Source organism: Rana temporaria, chromosome 1 (assembly GCF_905171775.1).
Source record: "Rana temporaria chromosome 1, aRanTem1.1, whole genome shotgun sequence".
NCBI lineage: Eukaryota > Metazoa > Chordata > Amphibia > Anura > Ranidae > Rana > Rana temporaria.
The window spans coordinates 423,910,778-423,924,007 of record NC_053489.1 but is presented as its reverse complement, the minus strand read 5'-3'; the positions used below and the strand labels follow the sequence as shown (position 1 = coordinate 423,924,007).

The following is a 13,230-nucleotide window of genomic DNA, read 5'->3' as shown; positions in this document are numbered from 1 at the left end:
TTTTTTCATGCTGAAAAATGATCATGTGTACGCCGCATTGGTCCCGGTTCACACACATGCGATTTGGGAACCAGTGCCATTCCAATGTTGGTTCCTGCATCGCTTGTGACTCGCAGGCAGTTCTGTGAACCACTGTGGGTGTCAATAGAATGTTAATGACACCCCAAGATCATTGTGAAATTGTGCAGGAATCGGATCACATAGCTGTGAACACCCATGCAATCTGATTCCAGTGTGGACCAAAAAAGGGTCCAGCACCATTTTGGTGGCAAATGCGATGCAATTTCAGCTATACAGTTTGTATGGCTGAATTTGCATCGCACAGACATCGCATTCGCATCTGCACAGCAATGCAGTGCGAATAACATGCAATATCTGTGATCGCACAAGCTCCCTGTGTGAACAAGCCCTTAGAGCCCATTCACACAGGGGCAACACGACTTCCAGCACGACTTTGGGAGGCAACTTGCACAGGACTTGAGTATAAATCATCAGGCAACTTACAAGGCAACTTCAAGTTGCCTTCAGGACAGTAAAAGGCAACTTCAAGTCGCCTCCAGGACAGGAGGCTTTCCAGTGGTCAATCAAACAACAATCAGCTCTGTGGGAGGGAGGGGTTTGCCTGAGAAATGTATGTTATCTTCCTGTATTGTTGCTTCAGTTAAGACAGTGATCTGACTTCTGAGGCGACTTCCATTGAAATCAATGGGTACAAGTCGCCTAGAAGTCGGATTGAAGTAGTAAAGGAACCTTTTCTGAAGTCGGAGCGACTGTAGTAGTGTACATTAAGACGGCTCCCATTCACTTCCATTCATTTTCTCTGCCGCGCCACTTGGGGCAACTTGGGGCGACTTGAAGTCGGATCCCAGGTCGCCCCAGTGTAAACCGGCTCTTACACTTTAACCTGCTTATTTAAATAAGTTTATATTTATATATAGTTATATAAGTGAATCTGGAGATGAAATCAGGACCTGACACAGGTACAGTTTACAGGTATTACTCATACCATCACATATTGCACAGTTTCATGCAAGGGTACATCTCTATTGAACTAAGCAGACACGTAGTCTTCCATACACATCTTAAAAAGGTATACAAGCGCAGCCTTACTTCTTATGCCACGTACACACGACCGGTTTTCATTACGAGAAAATTAGAATTGTTTTAATTGGTCGTTATAAACGGTCGCGTGTAGGCTCCAGAGCATTTTTTCTCGACGATAAAAATGGGCATTAAAAATTTAGAACATGCTCTATTTTTTCTCGTCGTTTTTCACGTCCGTCATAGTTTTTCTCGTCATGAAAAACGAACGTGTGTGCGCTTTAACGACGGGGAAAAAACATGCATGCTCAGAAGCAAGTTATGAGATGGAAAATTAGCATAATCAGCCCAAAGGGTGGCACCATTCGAATTGAACTTCCCCTTTATAGTGCCGTTGTACGTGTTGTATGTCACCGCGCTTTGCTCGAGCATTTTTTATCACGATCGTGTGTATGCAAGGCAGGCTTGAGAGAAATCGCATTGAGAAAAACTTTGTTTTTTCTTTCCATGACATGAAAAATGATCGTGTGTACACGGCATAAGAAGTTATTTTAATGAGACCCCTATGCCATCGACCCCACCTTGAATTGTATTAAATTGTATTGACATTGTATCATTTTTGAACGTACTTCCTTCCTTTCCCTCCTATATCTATGTATGTCATTTGGTACCTTTTTGGATTTCATGTTACATATTATATACCCTCTACAAAACTCTTTACCTTATTTTTATTTTATTTTACAATTGCTCTCTGATTTTGAGTTCTACATTTTACCTATGAGTTGTTTATTTTGTAAAATTTTGATAAGCTGTGCAGATCACCCCTGTGTTCTGTGTTTCTGGACATTGTGTACCTGTATCTTTTTTCTTTTTTTCTTCTAAACATTTTCTTCGATAACATTATGTTTTTTGTATCAGTGCATTGTGTATGTGTAGCAGTTTTTTTATCTGTTCCTTATAACCCAATAAAAAAAAAAAAGTAGTTACTGGTATTTCAATTGTGACCCAAGCTCAGGCAGGAGACAGCTCCGTTTCCATCAAGCCTTATGCCCAGGTTTACACTGGGCTGCGGGAGTGAAGCCGTGCGAGTTCAGCTGAACTCGCACGATTTCACTCCCACTGGTCAGTCCCGATTTCGGCCGCGATTTCAGAGACATCTGTGCAGGTTTCTGCACAGATGTCAATGTAAATCGCTCCCCGAAATCGCAAAAAGTAGTACAGGAATTACTTTTGAAATCGGGGCAGCGCCACAGATGCGGCATCGCACCGATTAGGACGGTGCCATTGCCGACAATTGCCAGCAAATGCCGCCGATTTGAGATGCGATTTGACTTCTCAAATCGGATCAGTGTTAACCAGGCCTACAGCCTGACTCTGGTCTGATAGTTTTGTTTTGAGAGAATACGTCTCACCTGAAAGGTAAGTTTGCATTGCTACAACAATTTTTTTTACAACAAAGCTTCTTTCTAACTGGTGAAAATAAAGGAAAAGAGACTTCAAAGAAAACTAAGGCACCAACTGCATCAAAAGGTACAATTCTCCTACTGTCACTCAGCATAACAGAGCAAAGTAAGGGGAATTGTATCCCCAAACACAAAATATTTGATAACCTCCAATTAAATAAAACATTAAGCACAGTTATAAATATACTATGTATACCTAAAACACTAATTATAATTAACCATTGGATTTATAAACCTTCTTCCCTGCAACACGACTCTGTATTTGATAATTGACTCTCTGCTGCGACTTGTGTCTAATTTGATTGTCTTTGATTTACGGTGATAAGATAGATGATTTTAAACACAGGATTCTTCTTAATGGAAAAGAACTTGCTGAGATGCTGTGGATCCGCTTAGGAATAAATAGGGATTTCTCTGCATTTGTGACATCAGCATGAGGGAGAGTAATTAACTTACAATACTGCTAAATTGGATGGAGAAGAGCAATCGCTATTATTTTCCTGTCCTTCATTGATGCCGTTCACAGGGGAAAACATGCAGACATCCAGCTGACCTCGCCCTGAGACTTCCTCCTCGAAATTATTGTCAATAAAAAAAAATGTTTTCTCACATTGGCCAAGTGCACAGCTTCATCTGAGCTGATAAAAATTCCTCGGCTGTATATGATATTTAGAAATGTATTGTTATTAGGCAATTAAATAAATGAAAATTCTGTACAAGTAAAACCTTGGTTTGAGAGCGTTTTGCCAGACAAGCAACATTTTTTAATACATTTTGACTTGATATACAAGCAATGTCTTGATATACAAGTAGCGTCATGTCTAAGTATAAAAGAGAAGAGAGGCGCCTCTAAGTGTAGCAATATGGTTACATTTAAAGAAGGAAAAACATTTAGCAACATATTGCTGCACTTAGGGGCGCCTCTCTTCTCTTTTATACTCTGTAGCTCCGGCTGGATTTTGCTTCTAAGGCCCCTTTCACACATGCAGACCGTATGTCCGCTTTTTCATCCATCCGTGTATGGATGAAAAAGGGACATACTTTAACCACTTCCATACCAGGTACTTACGCAGCTTCCCGCCCAAGCCAATTTTCAGCTTTCAGCACTGTCGCACTTTGAATGGCAATTGCGCGGTCATGCTACACTGTACCCAAACAAAATTGGCGTCCTTTTTTCCCCACAAATAGAGCTTTCTTTTGGTGGTATTTGATCACCTCTGCGTTTTTTTTTTTTTGCGCAACAACTAAAAAAAGGCTGAAAATTTGGAAAAAAAATGACGTTTTTATTTTTTTCTGTTAATTTTTTTGTAAATAAGTTTTCTCTTTCAATTACGGGCACTGATATGGCGGCACTAATGGGCACCGATGAGATGGCACTGATGGACATCGATGAGGTAGTACTGACGGGCACAGATGAGGTGGCACTGATTGGCGGCGCTGGTATGCGACACTGATGGGCACACATAGGCGGCACTGATGGGCACACACAGGCGGCACTGATGGGCACACATAGGCGGCACTGATGGGCACACATAGGCGGCACTGATGGGCACACATAGGCGGCACTGATGGGCACTCATGGGCGGCACTGGGCACTCATAGGCGGCACAGATGGGCACTCATGGGCGGCACTGATGGATACTTATGGGTGGCACAGATGGGCACTGCTAGGTGGGCACTGGGCATGGATGGGCACTGTGGGGTGGCACTGATGGACACTGGGGTGGCGCTGATGGACACTGGGGTGGCGCTGATGGACACTGGGGTGGCGCTGATGGACACTGGGGTGGCAGCACTGATTGTTGCCAGTCAGTGCCCATTTGTGGGCACTGACTGGCATCTTTTTTCTTTATGTTTTTTTTTTTATTTTTTTTTTAGACTTTTTTTTTTTTTTCTGGCTTTTTTTATTTTTTTGCCCACCCTGGTGCTCCAGGGTGGGCATCCCTGGTGGTCCAGTGTGGCGATCCGAGGGGGGGCTGCGCTGATAAACAATCAGCGCGAACCCCCCCTGTCAGGAGAGCCGCCGATCGGCTATCCTCTACTCGCGTCTGTCAGACGCGAGTGAGGAAGAGCCATCGGCGGCTCTTCTTGTTTACATCGTGATCAGCCGTGGTTGGACACGGCTGATCACGTGGTAAAGAGTCTCCGCCGGAGGCTCTTTACCGAGATCGGAGATGCAGGGTGTCAGACTGACACCCCGCATCACCGATCGCCGCGATGCGCGCCCCCACGGGCGCGCGCGGCATGAAATCCTGCAGGACGTTCTAGAACGTCCTGTCAGGATTTCATAACCACTTCCCGGACGTAAATCGGCCATAGGCCGGGCGGGAAGTGGTTAAACCCTATGAGATAGCGGGTGTCAGCGGATGATCACCCGCTGACACCCGATCTCATCAGTGTCCACAATCTTCCGATCCTATTTTTCTATCCATCCGCAGAGCGGATCGGGTGAACACGGACAGCCGGTCCGTGTTCATCCGATCCCCTCATAGGGGAGAGTGGAGATCTGACAGGGTGGTCCCTGCACAGTGTGCGTGGACCACCCTGTCATCCGCCGGCTCAGCGGGGATCAGCAGAGCGATTCCCGCTGAGTAAGTGGAGGTTCACGGGACGGATCATCAAGGATTCGTCCCGTGTGAAAGGGCCCTAATCCCCTTGTGGAGGCTTCCATTTGTGGATGAAAATTTTATGGTTACACAACCAAAAGCAATATTCTCCACTCAAACGTTCCTGAAGATGGCTATGATGTATATTAGAGGAGCCTGGGAGATGAATAAACCCCGAACAGGACTTTTCCCGGCTCTCTCTGGGACACTCTGCTACACGTGTTTCCCCGAAAGTAAGCCTGGGTCTTATATTATTTTGGCAAAAAAAGACACAGTTGGGCTTATTTTCGAGGTAGGTCTTATCATGTAATGTGCTGTCTTCTCTCCCCCTCTCCCTCCCTGCCTGTCAGGAATCCTCAGTGTGAACAGAGTTAAAATGCTTGTAAAATCCTATGATCCACTCTATTACAGTAGTATATAATGTACAATGTGTGTGTTTCTGTAATATAATTGTGCCAAATATCCTCGTTACAATGCTGCTCTGCGCTTCTGTGACCCGCCACTGCAGGGGGGGGCTGAGATCCCCCACTGATAGCTGGGAGAAGAGCAGCAGTAGGTCAGCTAAGCACTGAGTGGCAATGTACTGAAGGTATTTGGCACAATTATAGAAACACACACATTGTACATTATATACTACTGTAATACAGTGGATTCTAGGATTTTTCACATATTTTAAACTAGGGCTTATTTTCGAGGTAGGACCTATATTGCAGCCCCCTGGAAAAAACAATAGGTCTTATTTTCAGGTTAGGTCTTATTTTTGGGGAAACAGTATGAACATCCATATTAAAAAAACATCTGGCTGGTGTGATGACCAACAGACATCCCTATTCCTTACCATGTGTCCCAGGAAAGCATCTGAGAGTTGGGGGTGAGGGTTATTTGCTATTTATCTAAGTGTTCCTTTGTGCAGAGAAGTTTAAAGAAACCCTGTCCCCATTCTACTAACATCAGCAACAATCTTTCTTTAAGCAAAACTGTGAAATTACCTTGTCCCATGTGGTTAGTCTCCAATCGATGATATTTGGATATTGAGGAGTGTGCACCCCCGAGCCACAACCATTTACACTGCATGCAGTTGCAGTGTGATTTTAGTGCAGCCCCATTCACTTGCATGGGTAGCGTTCAGCAGCATTACAGTGGGTATAATTTTTGCCTCTGCATGTGTACAATCCCATTTGGGGTAAAACCATGACTCAACTATGCCCTCCCCTTCCCCACCAACCACAAGTATAAAGGCGCCCTCACAGTCAGATCCTGCTTTATTTAGGCTGGCCATACACTGTACTATAGGTACAGACACAGGGCTAGATTCAGATAGGTTACGCGGAACTAAAGATCCGCTAACCTATCTGATTTATGTTACGCCGCCGTTATTTTTTGAAGCAAGTGCTTAATTCAGAAAGCACTTGCCTCTAAAGTTGCGGCGGCGTATCATAAATCTCCCGGCGGAATTCAAATTCCGCGGCTAGGGGCCGTGTACTATTTAAATCAGGCGCGTCCCCGCGCCGATCCAACAGCGCATGCGCCATCCGCAAATTTTCCCAGCGTGCATTGCTCCAAATGACGCCGCAAGGATGTCATTGGTTTTGACGTTAACGTAAATTACGTCTGGCCGTATTCGCGAACGACTTACGCAAACGACGTAAAAAATTCAAAACTCGGCGCGGGAACGACGGCCATACTTAACATAGGATACGCCGCACTTACCCCTGCTATAGCAGGGGTAACTTTCCGCCGGAAAAAGCCGAACGCAAACAACTTAAAAAAAAAAGGCGCCGGGCGGTCGTTCGTTTCTGAATCGGTGTAAATGCTCATTTGCATATTCGACACGTAAAAGATATGGATGCGCCACCTAGCGGCCGGCCTGGAATTGCATTCTAAGATCCGACGGTGTAAGTCACTTACACCTGTCGGATCTTAGGCATATCTATGCGTAACCTGATTCTATGAATCAGGCGCATAGATACGACGGCCGGACTCAGAGATACGATGGCGTATCAGGAGATACGCCGTCGTATATTCTTTCTGAATCCGGCCCACAGATCTGAAATTCTAATGTTTGCTATAGAGCTGAGCAGGTTCCTGCTGTCATCTACATAGCAGTTAGGGGAGAGGGCAGGAGCAGGCACAGTCGCAGACAGGAACTGATACTTCTAGGAAGTGGTCATATGCCTACTTAAATTACACGGGTTACAACATTGAAAAAATGGGGAAACATGCAAGGGCTAATATCTTTTAATTATGCCTTTTCAGGAAGGTCTGATGATAGGATGGATCTCGGTCATCAGACCTAACAGAACTAACATTTTAAAATACTGATTTCTGTTTCTATTGCAAGTCTTACTAAGTTAATTTAAAGTGTTACCAAACCCAGAAGCCTGCATTCACTATATTTGGTCTCCCACAGTACACAGAACGTTGAAATGCAATTATTTTAGTAAATATAAACTGCTAAATACCTTTCTCTTCAGCAGTATATAGCAGTCTTGTGACTTCTATCAGTGTCTGGTTAAAGTTTGTAGGAGGAGTTTTCATTCTCCCCTGATTTCTATATAAGGCTAAAGGACCCCTGACCTTTTGTCTGGACAGTGTTGATTGGCCCTGTGCTGATCACATGCACCCTCCTCCCTGTTCTATCAGCAGATGGTTTGGGGACTGTGGAAGAAGGAGAGGATCAGAGAAGACAGGATCAAACAGCCTTTTTGCAGAGGATTAACCCCGTAGGTTCCACAGTGAGTATAACCAGTATGCTTTGCTGCATGTACAGATTGATTTTTCTGTTGTGGGTTTAGTAACACTTTAACCACTTCACGACCGCCTCATGTAGATATACGTTGGCAGAATGGCACGGACAGGCACATCAACGTACCTGTACGTGCCTGCCTAGACGTGGGTCGGGGGTCCGATCGGGACCCCCCCCGCTACATGCGGCAGTCGGATCCCCTCGGGGAGCGATCCGGGACGACGGCGCGGCTATTTGTTTATAGCCGCTCCATCGCGATCGCTCCCCGGAGCTGAAGAACGGGGAGAGCCGTATGTAAACACGGCTTCCCCGTGCTTCACTATGGCGCTGCATCGATCGAGTGATCCCTTATATAGGGAGACTCGATCGATGACGTCATTCATACAGCCACACCCCCCTACAGTTGTAAATACACACTAGGTGAACACTAAATCCTACAGCACCCCCTGTGGTTAACTCCCAAACTGCAACTGTCATTTTCACAATAAAGAATGCAATTTAAATGCATTTTTTGCTGTGAAAATGACAATGGTCCCAAAAATGTGTCAAAATTGTCCGAAGTGTCCGCCATAATGTCGCAGTCACGGAAAAAATCGCTGATCGCCGCCATTAGTAGTAAAAAAAAAAAATTAATAAAAATGCAATAAAACTATCCCCTATTTTGTAAACACTATAAATTTTGCGCAAACCAACCGATAAACGCTTATTGTGATTTTTTTTACCAACAATAGGTAGAAGAATACGTATCGCCCTAAACTGAGGGAAAAAAAATGTTATATATGTTTTTGGGGGATATTTATTATAGCAAAAAGTAAAAAAAATTGCATTTTTTTTCAAAATTGTCGCTCTATTTTTGTTTATAGCGCAAAAAATAAAAACCGCAGAGGTGATCAAATACCACCAAAAGAAAGCTCTAATAGTGGGGAAAAAAGGACGCCAATTTTGTTTGGGAGCCACGTCGCACGACCGCGCAATTGTCTGTTAAAGCGACGCAGTGCCGAATTGTAAAAACCCCTTGGGTCATGTAGCAGCATATTGGTCCGGTCATTAAGTGGTTAAAGTGGTTCTTAAAACGAAACATGTGTTACCCTAATGCATTCCTTGCATTAAGGTAAAACATGTTTAGGGTGTCAGCATCTCCCCTCATACCCTCTTTTACTTACCTGAGCCCTCATTCAATCCAGCGCCGTGGAAGTCTGCAGCTCTTCCCCTAACCCCCACCTTTCACATAATCAGATATTTTTTGGCTGCATAGCAGGAAGTGAGTGGCGACCGTGGTCTGTGTTAGCCGCAACTCTCCCGCTGTGCAGCGCGATCATCGACAGGCCACAGACCGGTACCGGTCCACAGCCCAGGGGTTGGGGACCCCTGCACTAGCCAACTCTTGTTAGGACATGCAGCCCGGTATACCCTATGGCCAGTCTTGGCCTGTATCCATGAATGCATGCAGCCCTAAATGAAAAGTACCAATCAGCTAGCAGCAGGGCTGGCCGCTGCACCTGTGCCTCCTGGGCACATGGAAACGCCAGGATTAGATGCTAATGGGCTAGGGTGCACATAGGTTTTTGTCCACAGATCTCTAATGCTGATCAGAAAAGGTTGTTGTGGCCAACCCCCCCCCCCCCCCCCCATTGGAAACAATGACAATACATATAACAAAGTAATTTTCTTGATTTACACTTAAAAAGTCAACACAGCAGGAAATGATCAGCTCCTAATATTTACTGGCAGTTGTAAAAAAAAAATCACTGATTTTTGCAAACTGTCAGTTAATTTACTGGCGGTTGGCAACCCTGGTTGTGGCTACTGTACTTGTAAAAGGTAAAAGGTGCAGTTTTGTGCCACAGGAAGGCAAAACAAAACCACCTAGGACTCTATTGTCACAAGGGACATAAAAACTCATGCAGTTTTCTCAATTCTCTAGGTCAAAATATTGCTCTCTCAAGCTGGCTATATACTAGCAGATTTTAAAAACGTGTTATAATATTCATATGAACATTCTTTGTACACTCTGGGCAAATGTATAAAGTACTTCAACATTTTCTATTTCAGTCCTTTTTGTTTAGTACTTCGACATTTTGTTTGCTTTTAACATTCAATTTTGGAATGAATGTCATTTTCAGAATGAAAACCATATTCAATGTTAAAAATGTGTTCAACTGACTATGATGTAATGCTAAATTATTTAATAAAAACTTTCTGTTAAAAAAAAAATGTGTTCAAGAAAAATCTTCTATTCTGCTACTTTAAATGTTCCCGTCACAAACGTTGATTTGACCCCACTAATGATTAGGAGATCGAAGCAATGTTCTTAAAGGAGAAGTAGCGCCAAAGCTCTTTCAACTTTCATGTCGCGTACACACGATCGGAAATTTCCGACAAGAAAACTCTGGATTTTTTTCCGACGGAATGTTGGCTGAAACTTGTGTTGCATACACACAGTCACACAAAATTCCGACCATCAAGAACGCGGTGACGTACAAGACTACGATGAGCCGAGAAAAATTAAGTTCAATGCTTCCGAGCATGCGTCAACTTGATTCCGAGTATGCGTTTTTTTTTGTGCGTAGGAATTGCATACAGACGAAAAGAATTTCCAGCTCTCGAATACCCTTGTTACACTGCCGCTCTGCGCTTCTGTGACCTGCCAGAGTTCTCTTCTTCACAACGAGCCCTGCAGAGGGGAGCTGAGATCCCCCACTGATAGCTGGGAGAAAAAGAGGAGAGCAACAGGAGGTCATCTGAAAACCATAGGTTACGCAGCGCAATTGCTTACTTGCTCCGGCGTTACGAATGCTCCTGATTCAGGAACATCGTAATGCCGACTGCAGCCTAAAATCTGCGTGGCATAAGGCTCTTATGCCACGCTGATTTTAGGCTGCATTCTTGCGTTGACCGCTAGGGGGCGCTCCCATTGTGATCAGCGTATAGTATGCAAATTGCATACTAACACCGATTCACAAAGTTGCGCGGGCCCTGCGTACGCAAGGTACGGAGTTTCCGTACGGCGTCTTTAGCGTAAGGCTGCCCCTTCTAATAGTAGGGGCAGCCAATGCTAAAGTATACCCGCCCTTCCCGCAACGCGACGTTCAAATTTTACGTCGTTTGCATAAGTGATTCGTGAATGGCGCTGGACGCCATTCACGTTCACTTTGAAGCAAATGACGTCCTTGCGATGTCATTTGCCGCAATACACGTCGGGAAAGTTTCCTGGCGGAGCATGCGCTCTACGCTCGGCGCGGGAGCGCGCCTAATTTAAATGATTCCCGCCCCCGGCGGGATCATTTACATTGCGCGCGCTTACGCTGGGCAATTTTGCCGGCGCGCCCTCGCAATGTACGGAGCTACTGCTCCGTGAATCGAGGGCAGGGGCGCAAATTTGCGGGGGCGCAGGGCAAAATCGTTGCCCTGTGCCTCCGCAAAAAAAGAGCAAATCTCTTTGAATCTGGGCCAAAGTTTAAATTAGTTTAGTAGAGTTTTGCATTTTTTCTGCCAAAAAGCTCCAATCAGAAACGCAAACCAGAACAGTTTTTTTGTTCCTGCCTCAAACATGAAGCCTAAAATATGACTGTAATCATCCTAATGTGCATGGACACATAGGATAACATTGAGCTGCTTCTACAAGTAGCCTTAGAAACTGTATGCTCCTCCAATTCATTTTATACATCAATTTTCTCTGTGGTTAAACACTCCTTTCTGTGACATTTACTATTATTTTTTATTTTTTTATCTTTTAACCAATTCTTTACCAAACATACAACTCGTTGAAGTTCTCTGATCAGGACCTACACACAGAATGACAGACGTCTAGTAACTAGATGAAAAAAGTAGCTCAATGCTGCCCTCTGTAGTGAACAGCCATCTCCACAAGGTCTGAACATAACATAACTGGTTTATTTGGAACTGCTGAGTTGAGCTGCCGTTGCTTTGCATTCACATTGACTAGTATGGGAAACAAAAGCAAAAAGAAATGCAAATGCGCGCAATTTGTAAGATCTAATTATTATGCTCCTAAATATTATCGTCCTCCTAACTTATTTGTTTGCAATTTAAAAAAGTATTTTCTCCATTGCAGTGTGTATATGGCTCCACCCTTAACTGAATTTAGTAGACAACTGTTGTGTAGCACCTCCAAAATGGGTATCACAGTATGCAGCTTACCAAAATGTTTGACCCAATAAAGCAAGAGGTCTGAGGCCTTGTACACACGACCGTTTTTCTCGACAGAATCCATCAAGAACTTGGTGGCAGAGATTTTTTGCAGAGGAAAACGGTCTTGTGTATGTTTTTCATCAAGGAAACTGTCGAGGAACTCGACGAGAAAAAAAGAGAACAAGTTTTCTTTTTTTTCCCTCAACGGGAGTCTCAATTTTCTCATTGTGTTCCTCGTCGGGCTGGTTTTCAAAGAGAAACACGTTCGTGTGTATGCTAAGAAACCCACGCATGCTCAGAATAAAGTATAAGACGGGAGCGCACCTTCGGTAAAAGTAGCGTAACAGTCTGAAAAGTGCAAATCGTCTCTCACCAAATTTTTACTTAACACACAGTAACATGAGATTAGCAAAAGCAGCCCCAAGGGTTGTGCCAGTGGAATCGAACTTCCCCTGTCATTGTAATAGTTGTACGTCACCGCGTTTGAGAACGAGGAGATTTGGTCTTGACCGTGTGTACGCAAAGCAAGCTTGTCAAGTTTCTCGACAAGCCTAACAAGGAACTCGTCGAGGAAAACGATGTTTCATTTACGACGAGTTCCTCGGTCATGTGTACGAGGCCTCATTGCACTTTAGTGAAAAATAAACAGGGTCCAAGCAAAGGCTGCCATTAATTGCTTCCTTGGCCAGTCTGTATCATTTCCTAAACAACTGCTCGGTAGGGGCGCCTCGGCTTTAATCAGATCACATTGCAGGCAAAAAACAGAAAGCAAAGCCCGATTGTGAAGATAAATTATGCTTATTAGAAGAACTTTGCCCAACATAAACACACACCGATCAGCATAACATTATGACCACTGACATGTAGAGTAAATAACATTGATTATCCTGTATATAACAACTGAAAGTCAGTGGGATATATTAGGCATATACAATCATGGCCAAAATTGTTGGCACCCCAGAAATTTTTCCAGAAAATCAAGTATTTCTCACAGAAAAGTATTGCAGTAACACGTTTTTCTATACACATGTTTATTCCCTTTGTGTATATTGGAACAAAACAAAAAAAGGAGGGAAAAAAGCAAATTGAGCATAATGTCACACAAAACTCCAAAAATGGGCTGGTCAACATTGGTAATACTTGATTTTCTGGAAAAATTTCTGGGGTGCCAACAATTTCAGCCATGACTGTATATTGTCCCTGAAGTTTATGTGTTCAAAGA

At 44.0% G+C, this 13,230-nt stretch overlaps 1 protein-coding gene across 3 annotated transcripts in view; it reads right to left on the bottom strand.

The window, feature by feature from the left end:
* The window catches only part of PSD3 (pleckstrin and Sec7 domain containing 3), a 703,925-nt gene that overhangs the window by 453,498 nt on the left and 237,197 nt on the right, over nt 1–13,230 (bottom strand). The window lies entirely within an intron of this gene.